Below are 8,437 nucleotides of genomic sequence, written 5' to 3'. Positions count from 1 at the left end.
TGCCCAATCACATCTAAATTGGTTCATATTAATTTCTTGAATGAATTGGCATGAAATACTGACACTGACTAAAATACCAGAAAACACAAAATATACTACAATGAGGACATTAACATTACACGGATTTGTGTATGCCATTGAGTATACTTAAGATTAGTATCTGCACAAGAAAACTTGAAATGTTCTGAAATCTTAAAACCCATATAAGAAAGAAACTTGACAGAGGTTGACAGCAGTTTCCTCAAATTTGACAAAACTAAAAATTTACCAGTTGCCAATGATAAGTTGTAAAGCTGAAACTTTTATCAATCATAATTTTAAAATTGCTTGACTATGCCAAAGGAAAGATTGGAGTATCTTTTTTTTCTAGAAAATATGTTATTACAGCCAGGCACGGTGGCTCAAGCCTGTAATCCCAGCACTTTGGGAGGCCAAGACAGGCGGATCACGAGGTCAGGAGATCGAGACCATCCTGGCTAACACGGTGAAACCCGGTCTCTACTAAAAAATACAAAAAACTAGCCGGGCGAGGTGGCGGGCACCTGTAGTCCCAGCTACTCGGGAGACTGAGGCAGGAGAATGGCGTAAACCCGGGAGGCGGAGCTTGCAGTGAGCTGAGATCCGGCCACTGCACTCCAGCCCGGGCGAGAAAATATGTTATTACAAAAATGTCATATGAAGAAAAGATCAAAGAATTTGTAGCCAAAAATTGTAGTGAAAAAAATCACTGTAGAGGTATGCCGGGCAGTTAATTAAGACAATGTTATTTTTCTGGAAATTTTTAAAAAATATGTCAGCTGTTCAATTTTGTAATTTGTTGTGATTTCTCATAATAAGTAAATGTTAACTTTTGTACATAGTTGCTTGAAATGTTCATACTTTTTAATATTCTTTTTCTTAGAGTCCTCCAAATTATAAATTTCAGTACCCAAAATCTGGATCTGTCCCTGAGGTCATAAAAAGTAGGAGCTTTTGAGTTGCAATTGGAAAGGGTTAATAGGGATATGGATGTGGTTGAGAACTGGGAAATATAGCAATTGTGGAAGTTGAATTAATATAATTTGTAAAGACTACAACATTATGACCATCTACTGAAATCTGAAAATCCAAGGTGTCCTCTGTACTATGGGATTATGTGACCTCAATGTCTGACTTCATGGAAAAGCCTCACACAGCATAGGGGCCCCTCATAAGGGGAGCCTCCAGCTGCTCTGTACATTTCAAACATCCAAAATAGTGGCGCCTAGAGTATCTATATTTGTATTATTATTGAGCAGCAAAAACAGTTGGCTGGGTTATTCACCCACATGCATACTTGAATCTACCTCCTGCTTCCCATCTGAAAATAAATAGCTCTTTTCTATTTTCTAGTGACAAACAGGATGTAGGCTGTTAGTAATAATAGTAAAGATAATAACTATAAGGAACAGAACATACAAATATTGAAAAGAATTGGTGAAACCTCACTCACTCTCACTCCCAGTTTGTTTCCTGAGCCCCATTTCAGCGTCTGGACAGAACTGCCAGGGAACTGCTAGACTTCAGGATCTTGGGGGAGGGGAGGTGGAGAATTTAGAGACAGGAGACAAAAAAAGAAGACAGGATCAATTAACTCTAAAAGGCTGATCCTCCCTGATAATCTGAGAAAGGCGAATAAATACTTTAGGAAGATGATACCCTTTCAGATTGTCAGGTTGGGCTGGGGATGGGCAACCCGGCTTCTGCTGAAGTGCTGTTGGGAGGGCTAATTAGGGATCCGAGCTCACTGTTAACACACGGGCCTCACTGGACAAAGGGCTGACGTGAATTGAAGTCAGTATATAGTCTGAGTTCTCTTTCCATCCTGAGCACCATCTCCCTATTGCCTTAGAGGCAGGCGGGAGCGCTTCTTGCTGCTAAACAGAAAAGGAGGAGACTACTGTTGGCCGCGGATCTGAAAAGGTTTGAATGATTACAGGCTATCTGAAGGCGAAGCAGAAGATCATAACGCGTCCAAGACTGCGTTGACTATACCCCTTTCCGGCCCCTACGCCGATTTATTTTAGGGGGAAAAAAATGGTGGGCTTGGGGGAGGGATCTGGGATGGGAATGGCGGTCAGGTTTGTGTACCGGTCCCCTATTGTATTGAAAGCAAGCTAGCTTCTCGCTCAGGGAAAGGGGAGGAGAAAAATGTCCTGGCTCTCCGCAAGTCGGTGTGAGGGGAGGAATCACCTGCAAACCTCTGGAATGGAAAACGGACACCGCAGCGGGTCTTGTACTGCAGTTCCCACAGCCACGCCCCCTGCCCATTTTAATTCAGAAAATGGTGGGCAGTGGGGAATGCTGGGGAGATGAGCAGAAACCCTGTGTGGATGTTAGCTTCCTATTACAGAGGATGTGGGAGTTTTGAGCGAAAGATGGAAAAAGAGGTAAGCACCCCATCCCTGAAGGTGGGCGTGAGAGTGGTGGGTGGGGGCGGGCGCCTTTCTGAAACTGCATTCCCTACACTCCTGCCCTGCCTCCTCATTCCCTTTTGGGGAAAAAAAAAAATCTCAGCGGCTTAACACTGCAAAGGTTTATTTCTAGCTCACAATAAATGCCCAACATGTGTTGGTGAAAGTGTGGGGTGAAAGGGCCCTGGTCCCCAGTCTCAGGACCTCAGGCTGACAGAAGCTCTACAGCCTGGAACATCACGGATCACTATGGCAGGGGTAGAGAGTAATGGAAGACTCTCATCCCACTATAGGTTAGTCTAGAAGTAACCTGTTACTGCGGTTGACAGCTGATTAGCCAAAACTGTCATATGGTCTCACCTCACAGCAAGGGGATAGAGGGGACAGGGGACTAGAAAGTATAGTTTTCTGTGTAGGGTGGGTGTAAAGTAAGAAAAAGAAACTATAATAAAATATTCATAAGAATTCAAAGGGAAAATGCCTTTCTAAAATACTAAAACAAAACAAAAAATTAAAAGTTCTAAAGAAAAAGTAGCAAGTGTAATATAAGAAAATTAAGCTTCTATGGAGCAAAGCAAGAATGAATGTGACCTTTGCTTTTGGTTTTCTCTGTGATGCCATTTTGGGAGCTCTTCATGTCTCCAGACCATTCTTCAAGGCCAATGGCAGCCTGATGGGTAATAGTCAAACTGGAATTCTGGCTGGAGTGAGATCAGGTTCCAGGCTCACTGGAATTAGTTTTATAAGAAAGGATAAATCCATCCCCCTAACGCTAAGAGTGGTGGTGCTTAGGCAGGAGGTGGAAGGGCTCACTCAGGCCACATTCCACTCTGGGGTGGGTCTGACTGTTGTTTCTCTGCTCCAGCCTACAGCAGGCACAGGGCCCTCTTAGGCTAATGGCCAAGCTGCCCTGCACAGGCATACCTGGGGGAGGAGAACTGACTGCCCCATTGCAGGTCAGAGCACTTTGCCTTTCCCTCCTTTTCCCTCTCTCTTTTGGGGAACATTTTGCAGGGGAGGAGATAAAGCCCCAAAGCATCCTGGCAGGAAACATTCATTGGGATAGTCTTTGAGCAAGCAGACATCTGAACAGATCTGACCAGGTAACTTGGGGTTGAAGCAGAAGAGGCTGACCCTTTTCTCAGAGTCCAGTGAAGTAGCACCCAAGAAGACTGGGGCAAAAATGGGGTTAGACAGCACACAAAACCTCACCCATCCCTCTCCCACCCACCTTGCTCAGGCTCCCAGAAGGACCTTGATGTGCACTGGCCTGTTTGGTTGGTTCTGCAAGGACTTTAGCTCTGTGTCTGCCTGGTGCAGTGCATCTGATGCCTCAGTCATCCCAAGCCCAGAAGTACAGAAGACCCCAGATAAAGGGAATTTGCAAAGACATGTGGTCCTACAACTTAGGAGAAAGGGGGTATCACCTCCTATCTGAAAATCCCCATGTACTGCAGGCCCAGCTCACGACTTGGGAGCCAGGACAGTCAAGCTGTGAATTGGTGTGAAGGTGCTTTTTAAGGCATTGGTGGTGGAGGGTCAGCAGCATCCAGAGCCTGCTGCTGTGGGCCCCTCACCACCTCCCTACCCACACAGAAGGCTGGAATGTCAATCACATATCCAAGCAGTTACTTATCTGGCCAATTGCAGGGCAGAAAGCACGGAACATCTAGAACCTTGGAGAGAGAGCTCTGTGCTAACCAGGATCCCCCTGCTCTTAGGAGACAGTGCAAAAGAGTGTGAGACTCTCTGGTGAGGAAGCGCAGAAGGGATCAGGCTCAGGGTCTTTGCAAAATATTCAGGGTTCAGTCAGCAGAAGGTAAGTGGACTGCAAGGAAACAGTCACTGAATCTACCCTTACATTCATGATTCATGCTAAGGACACACTTTTCCCAGACTGCTCCCATACCATGAGTTAGCACAGCTGAGCCACTAGAGCCATGCCATTTCTGCTCAATGGGAGACTTTTAATCTTTGCTTGTACTCCCCATTGGCCTGGTCCAGAGCTTCTCAAATGCACTGAAGTCTGAGACTCTTTCTACCTAACTCTTCTTCCTTCCCTCTGCTTTCCAGATGTGACATGTGGATCACAGTCTAAAAGCTCTCCCCATCTTCTCTTGTTCTTTCTCCCTTTGTCTATCGTGTTTCCCCAGCAAATCTATTTATGTCTAATCTTATTCTGACATCAGCTTTTAGGTGGGCCTGTTATACAGTCAGGGTGCTTTCATAAATGAGATCTCAAGTTTCACTTTTCTCAAAACCTGCTCCTTTTCAGAGAGCTAGGATAGTACAGTAGCTAAGAGTTGTCAAGAGTAGTCACTAACTGGGTTCAAATCCGAGATCTGCCACTCTTAGCTGTGCCTCTGTGCCTCTTTTGTAAAATGGGGATAATTCCATTACTTCCTCTTAGGGTTGCTGTGAGGTTTACATAAATTATTACATAGTCCATTTAGTGTCAACACATAGTAAGTAATAAATATCAGCTGGGTGTTTGTTTGTTTGTTTGTTTACCATCTCTGATAGATAAAGTCAGAGAAGGGGGAAAGATCTTACCAGGTCCAGTAATTATTGAAGGGTTTGGCACTGGAACTCTCATTCTAAAGTTCTGGAGCTCTAAGTACACGTGCTTTATTGATTTTTAACCTATAAGCTAAAATTAAGTTTCAGGAAAACATATGAAACAGTTAAATAGCTTGATTATTGTTGCCCCCTACTTTCAACTTCATTGGATGGGTAACTCCCAAAAGGAAAATGGTATGATGATATTGTTCCTTTTCCTGTAGGATCCATCAGACAGCTCATTCTAGAATACAGAAATGGCACTGAAGATCATACCTGTGTTTTCCCCTTCTTGTTATTGCATTTACAAATGTTCTTTAGAAAGTAAAGAATGTCAAAGGCATAACTTTCAAGGAAAGGACGAGGCAGGTAGGAAGGGAACTAATATTTGTTTGAGAGTCCACTATGGGCCAGATGAAGTGTTTTGTGTTTTAAGTTGGTTCTCTCTTTAATTCCCATAATTCTGTAGGTAGACAGAATTGCTTTCTACCAAGGTAGGCAGCAGTATCTTCCCTAAATGAAGAAGAAACGGAACTCAGAGGTTGAGTATATATTCCAAGACCCTAAATCTAGTAAGTTTGAGAGCTTGGATTCGAACCCAGGTTTGTCACACTCCAAAACCCACACTCTCCCCCACTCTACCTTAAAAAAATTTTTTTAACGTTATACTGTGACCTTCCAGGACTCAGGGACTGGTTGGTTCAGATTTCCATGACAGGATGTTAAATTAAAAGTTTCCTCTTGGGCATTAAGATATAACAGATATGAAATCAAAGCCAGGTTTTCAAAGGAAATACCAAGCGGCTCTAAAACTCACAAGGAGGATTAAAAGGGACAAGAGAGGAGATATGAAGAAGGAAGTTTTGTGAGGAAGATTTCTTTGTAATGAGCTTCCAAGTTGGAAGAGTTGAGGTGCTTTCCTTTTCAGTCCATGGATTCAACTGGATCCCCTAAAGCTTGATATGTGTCTCCTGGAGTTGGAAGGCACAGTGGAATGTGATCTGCTTCCAGACTGACAAATCTTACTGGCTAGAGAACGTGGCTGTGGTGATGGTGGGAGTGGTAACTGTGTTGTGATCTGTCTGCATTTCCAGTTTGTTGGGGGCAAAAGATAGATACATGTTTCCCATGTACAAGAAGCGGGCCATGAAGGAGAGCGAGTTGCTCTCAAAGAGAGCTGTTTGGGGATGCTACAGATTCCAGCTGAAAAACCCTATGGAATGGACAGCTGAAAAACTCAGAGCTGAAGGAGAAACAGCAATAGCGTGTTTCGTTTTTGATACAGAGGTAGCAGTAAGGGAGCCTCTGATGAGAGTCCCGTTTAAACAGCTAGATCCAAAAAATAAAAAAATAAAAAAAAATAAACAGCTAGATCCATACAGACTAAAGGCAACTTACTATATAACCAGACAAGAATTTTCTGCTCCTTTCCCCCTTACTCTTTCCCATCACTCCAACCCCGGACAGGCCTGAAGTCAAAATTAGCAAGCTGGGGAAGGAAGATGGGCAAAGAGAAGAAACTCAGTGCATCCCTTTGCTCAAATATGGGAGGTTGCCTGAAGTTGGTGCTAGGTTAGCAGAGAAGGTTTAACTCTAAATCAAGTTCAGTGGCCCTTTATTATTTGGAACTTGGTGTTCTAATCACTGAATTGAGGCTCAATTTGTGATTTAAAGTGACTGTAAGGTGGCAGGAAAGCCATGGGGCCTGAGAGAAATGTAATTTTAAAAGTACAGGATTAGACAAAAGTAAAGTTACATTTTGATTGTATCTCACCAATAGTTCTTGCTCAATATACTAACTACATTTGCTTGGTGTGGTGTTTGTGATGTGCCATACTCCTGTGGATGAAAACTACTACTGTTTTTGCATTAGTTTTGCTACACCAGCTTTCTTTTGCTTAGTATTTGCCTGGTATATTTTTTCCCTCCTTTTATTTTGAGCTTTTCTGGATAATTGTAAGTGTGCCTCTGAGAAAAAGCATCAAACTGGATTCTGTGTCTTATTAAAAAAAAAAACTGAGGTTTTCTTTTAATATGTGAGTTTAATCCACATATATTTATTATTACTGATCCACTGTAGATATATTTCTACCTTTTTACTTTGTGTTTTCTATTTACCATGTATTTAATTTGCATGTTCCCCTCCCCTCCTTTCGTGCCTTGTTAGACCAATGGAGTTTTCTTTGGAGTTTTGGAATTTACATATTGTCAAGACTTTAATGTGTCCCCCAAAGCTCATGTGTTGGAAACTTAATCCCCAATGCAAGAATGTTGAGAGGTGGGACCTTTAAGAGGCGATTAGGTCATGGGGCTCTTCCCTCATGAATGGATTCACACTGTTATTGTGGGAGTAGGTTTGTTATCTCAAGAGTGTATTCCTGATAAAAGGATGAGTTCTGCTGCCTTCTTCCCCATCCCCTGCTCTTTTGACCTTCTGCCTTCCACCATGGGATGAAGGCCCTCACCAGATGACAGCACTTTGATATTGGACCTCCCAGCCTCCAGAAACATAAGAAATGAATCTCTATTTATGAATTATCCAGTCTGTGGTATTCTGTTATAGTAGCACAAAATGGCTTAAGACACATGTTCCATTTTTAATCTTGTAGTGCTTATCCTAAGATTGTTTTCTTTCTTTCTTTCTTTCTTTTTGATGGAGTCTTGCTGTGTTGCCCAGGCTGGAGTGCAGTGGCATGATCTCAGCTCACTGCAACCTCCGCCTCCTGGGTTCAAGCAATTCTCCTGCCTCAACCTTCCTAGTAGCTAGGATTACAAGTGCACGCCACCACACTGGGCTAGTTTCTGTATTTTTAGTAGAGATGGGGTTTTGCCATGTTGGCCAGGCTGGTCTCGAACTCCTGACCTCGGGTGATCCACCTGCCTCGGCCTCCCAAAGTGCTGGGGTTACAGGCATGAGCCATCATGCCTGGCCTCTTTTTTTTTTTTAAGTTGTGGTTTTGCTATGTTGCCAAGGCTGTATTCAAACTAGTGGGCTCAAAAGAGCCTCCTGCCTCAGCCTCCCAAGCAGCTGGGATCACAGGTGCACACCACCACATCTGGTAGACTTTTCTAAATTATTTATCTAACTTTATATTTTTTAAACAAAATTTAGAGCATCTCTAACTTCTATCCTCTTCCTTATACATATTTTTTTACATTTTGGAGAGATATGTATATATATACACACACACACCACACACACAACTTATATACAAATATATATACAAAAATATATATATAACTTACATACATGTATATACAACTTCTGATTATTGACATTTGTATAAGCAAGCTAACTATTAATCATCATTATTATTACAACTCATAGTTTTGTTTTGTTTTGTTTTGAGACGGGGTCTCTCTCTGTTGCCCAGGCTGGAGTGCAGTGGCGCGATCTCGGCTCACTGCAAGCTCTTCCTCCCGGGTTCACACCATTCTCCTGCCTC

This window comes from Chlorocebus sabaeus, chromosome X (assembly GCF_047675955.1).
Source record: "Chlorocebus sabaeus isolate Y175 chromosome X, mChlSab1.0.hap1, whole genome shotgun sequence".
NCBI lineage: Eukaryota > Metazoa > Chordata > Mammalia > Primates > Cercopithecidae > Chlorocebus > Chlorocebus sabaeus.
The sequence above is the reverse complement of the archived record's forward strand: the minus strand, read 5'-3'. Positions refer to the sequence as shown.